Below are 4,691 nucleotides of genomic sequence, written 5' to 3'. Positions count from 1 at the left end.
CATTGGAGGACACTACAATTAATTATTTTAGGTATGAATGGAGAGTCCAGATAGCAGTGATGAATGAGGAGTCTAAGGTAGGCGACCTCAGGACATTCCTTTCTAGCACTAACGTTCATAATTCTATGATCCATCTGAATGTATACATATTGATATGTCACTTTTAAACTCAAACAAAAGTAGCCTCATCAGTCGTCACCAAGCTAAATCTTGCACAGAGAAAGAAGAGGTAGTTGCTGAATTTCCAGGCCTATCTTCACAAAAGTAAGAGGTGAACATGTGGCTTGGCACCCGCAGCACAGTGGTTATGGCTGTGGGTGCCAAGCCACACTGAGGTTGGCAGGTTCAAACCCAGGCCAAGCCTGGTAAACAACAATGACAACTGCAACAAAAAAAGCTGGGTGTTGTGGTGGGCGCCTGTACTCCCAGCTACTTGGGAGGCTGAGGTGAGAGAATCACTTGAGCCTAAGAATTTGGGGTTGTTGTGAGCTGTGACACCACAGCACTCTACCGAGGGCAACATAATAAGACTCTGTCTCCAAAAAAAAGTAAAAAAGTGAACATGTGCACAGATGTCTATTATAATTTCTATATAGGGCAAAAATGGGCATCTCTAACCTGTAGGAGGTGTGGCACATGACACACTATATGCTGCCTAGGAAGACTTTTGACATTCACAGTGCAAACTAAGTTAATGTTCAGGCCTCATGGAAGTGTCACTTAGTATTATCTTAATAAATGTCAATTTCTTAAACACAGCACCATTAATTTCCATTTTCTGATAACATCAGTTGTTCTGTATTGAATGTGACCACAGGGAGAAATCAGCTTCAGCCACTGGCTGAATTCTTGATGACGCCTGTGAGTGTAAGGTTTGAGATTAGTCATAACTATGCTAGTTGGTGCTGGTTTTCCTGCTAGTGCCCTGGATTAGTCCTTGAGAGAAGATGAGGAACTGTTTTATTCCTCATGGGAAGCTCTGCACCTAGCACAGTATCTAATACACAGATAGTTCTTAAATTGAATTTCATTTTATGGCTGTTTATTTTTGAGACAGAATCTTGTTCTGTCACCTGGTCTAGAGCGCAGTGGTGTCATCATAGCTCACTGCAATCTTAGACTCCTAGGCTCAAGCAGTTCTCCTGTCTTAGCCTTCTGAGCAGCTAGGATTATAGGCATGCACCCCCAAGGCTTAGATAACTTTTTTACTATTTTTGTAGAGCTGAGGTCTCATACTTCTGGCCTCAAACAATCTTTTAACTCACCTCCTAGAATTCTTGGATTATAGGCATGAACCACTCTGTCCAGCCCATGACTTTTTTTTTTTTTTTGAGACAGAATCTCAAGCTGTCACCCTGGGTAGAGTGCTGTAGCATCACAGCTCACAGCAACCTCCAACTCCTGGGCTCAAGTGAGTCTCCTGCCTCAGCCTCCCAAAGAGCTGGGGCCATAGGCACCCACCACAACCCCCGGCTATTTTTTGGTTGCAGCTGTCATTGTTGTTTGGTGGGCCTGGGCTAGACTTGAACCCGCCACCTTAGGTGTATGTGGCTGGCGCCTTAGCCACTTGAGCCACAGGTGCTGAGCCCAGCCTATGACTTTTAAGTTTATTTTTTCTTGACATATTTTATACTTTCAGTGTATTAACATTTTATCATTTACATGGAGCTCTTACGACTTACTCCAGAAGTACTTTTATGTTTCAACTACACACCATGTGTGGTTTCACTTTATTTTCTCATTCCCCTCATTCCACCTTTGGAGTCTGTGCAGACCCAGAAACAATGAGCAGGTGGTATGTTTCCAGGAGGAGTCAGACTGTAGATCCCTCTCAGAGTGTCCGGCTTTCTTATTTGTACTCTTTGTCCTCCAGCCTGTGCTCCCTGCTCCCACTAGCACATCGTTCCCAAAGAGTGTTTTGGGATGAGAGTGGCCAGATAGTCCAGATGCTGCCTGCTCCAGGTTCAGGTCTTTGTTGGACATCAGTGTCCTTTGTGAAGCTTGTAAAACATGCACATGCCTAGGCCCCGACCTAGCCTTCCTGAAATCAGAATCTCCAGAGTTTTCAGGGCTTCTGGCAGGTACTGTGTTTCCCCGAAAATAAGACATTGTCTTATATTTATTTTTTCTCAAGAAGACACACTAGGACTTATTTTCAGAGGATGTCTTATTTTTATTAAGTATAATATAACAATCTACATTTATTCAAATACAGTTAAGTCATCTTCTTCTGGAACCTGACAGGGGGAGCTGACCTTGTTGCTGGGGTGGTGCTAGTGATGCATGAACTCCTTTCCCCTAGCTGTTCACATGTGCTCAATAGGATGCCTGCCACTGGTTACCACCCATGCACCTGTCAAGTGCCAATGGCTCGGAGAAAGGAGCTGTGGCAGATAAAAGGTATTCCAGTCTTCCTTACTACTCTGTGCTGAGATGCAGATACACTATATAGCCATGCCCATCACTAGGTCTTATTATCGGGTAGGGCTTATATTTAACAAATACATAGAAATCCTGTTAGGGCTTATTTTCTGGGTAGGTCTTATTTTGGGGGAAGCACGGTATTTGATGACTCTACTGCACAGTTTTAGCATATATTAGAAGATACAGACTAGCTGTGGGTTGGGAAGTAGCCACAGGATGGTAACAGGATGGGTTGCTGCAGGGCCCGTGGGGATGAGGTAGGAACTGATGAATGCCTTCAGTGTGGCCAGGCACATTGGATCCTGTGGTACAGAAACTACCTTTGAAGACTACCTTTGAGTCACCTTATCTGTTTTTCTGCTTTCTGAAAACCCTTTTCTAAGGTTATTCTGGTTTTTAAGTTCTCCATTCACATTAGTTTCCTAGGACTGTAACAACTAACAACAAACGTCTTCTCCAAGTGAAATTCATTCTCTCAGAGTTCTGGAGGCCAGAATTCTGAAATCAAGATGTTGGCAGAACTGAGCTCCCTGCAAAGGCTCTATGGAGGAGGCTTTCTTTGCATATTTCAGCTTCTGGTGGCTCCAGGCACTCCTTGGGCTGGTGCCAGTATAATTCCTATCTATACTTCCACCTTCATGTGGCCGGCTCCTCTTCTCTCTGTACATCTCTTACAAGGACAGTTGTCACTGGATTTAGGATCCACTGAATAATCCAGGATGAGAATCTCAAGATTCTTAATTACCTGCACAAAGACCCTTTTTCCAAATGAGGTCACATTCAAAGATTCTGATGATTAGTGTGCAGATGTATCTTTGGGGGAACCCACTACACCGGAAAAAGAGGATTTATAATCTTTCTGTTACCATTATTTATTACTCTTAAAAAATGAATTGGATTAGTATTTCCCTTCTTTAAAAATTATTTTACTATGGTAAGATCACTTAACATGAGATCTATTCTTTTAACAAGATTTCCAGGGTATAATACAGTATTGTTAATTACAGGAAGAATGTTGCACAGCATATCTGTAGACCTTATAAAATGAATATTTCTTTTTGAGCAATCATACTGTCTTCAGAATCTATGCATATCTTTTACACCTAATTGTTGATCTAACATGCGGTGCAATGTCTCTATTTCATCTATTAGCTTTCGTACCTGGTATTGACCCGAAGACTTATTTACTATTGATAAACACACTTCAAGAGAAATAGTAAAAAATAATTTTTGAGCTGTAATTTAAAAATTATTATAACAATTTAAAAAACTTTTAGTATTTTAAACTTAGAACAAAGCTTCTATGATTCTCATTAGTCATTCTGCTCTGTGCGACATGTCTGAATCAACCTGCTGCTCCTTACCTTGAATCACACGACTTAGAGTTGCTCATGTGGGAAGGAACATGATTGATCACAGGGCGAATGCTGGTGCCTTACAGCCTGTGATCTTGTAATGGCAGCAGCAGATAGACACTCCTTGAAAACTGCAAATGAAGGGTTGAATCCAGTTTCAGATAGTACATGTGGATTCCACTTTGCCTAAACTCAACTGAAATATACCATTTTAGGTCTAGACATTATCTTCTTAAGTGATAGGGTTCTTGCTATTGCTCTGAAAATAAAGATTTTAGTAATTCCGGTGGTAGTTGGAGTACCTATTAGAACAGCTTAGTACTTTTTTAGGCTTGACAATAGAGACAAATTTCGGATTGTGAAACCATACCACATTCCTTAGTTTAATTGATCTGAGGTTTAAGTTTGAAATTACTATTCATTTTTTCAGTTCGTGGTATCCTTTTTTTTGGCTGGGGCTGGGTTTGAACCCTCCACCTCCGGCACATGGTGCTGGCGCCCTACTCCTTTGAGCCACAGGCGCCACCCTCAGTTCATGGTATCTTAATTCACATGGTCTGCTCTCCATGTTTGTGGCCAAACATCTCTCGGGTAAGATTTTTCATTTCAAGTGCTTGCATGAGAGTGTGGGCATCTGCTGACCAGCCTTCACAGAAGGCTCACATGTCCATGGCTCTGGAGGTGAATAGCTCTTCCCTTCCAGCTCTCCGATGTTAGCTGGGATATTTGTCTTGCTGGGAGCCTGCCTGATAAAAGCCTGCCTTTCCCAATTGGTGATGGCTCACGCCTGTAATTCTAGCACTCTGGGAGGCTGAAACAGGGGGATCACTTGAGCTCAGGAGTTCAAGACCAGCCTGAGCAATAGCGAGACCCTGCTCTACTAAAAATAGAAAAACTGAGCCAAGAACTTGA

Source organism: Otolemur garnettii, unplaced genomic scaffold, assembly GCF_000181295.1.
Source record: "Otolemur garnettii isolate 467f Iridium unplaced genomic scaffold, OtoGar3 scaffold00220, whole genome shotgun sequence".
Taxonomy (NCBI): domain Eukaryota; kingdom Metazoa; phylum Chordata; class Mammalia; order Primates; family Galagidae; genus Otolemur; species Otolemur garnettii.
The sequence above is the reverse complement of the archived record's forward strand: the minus strand, read 5'-3'. Positions refer to the sequence as shown.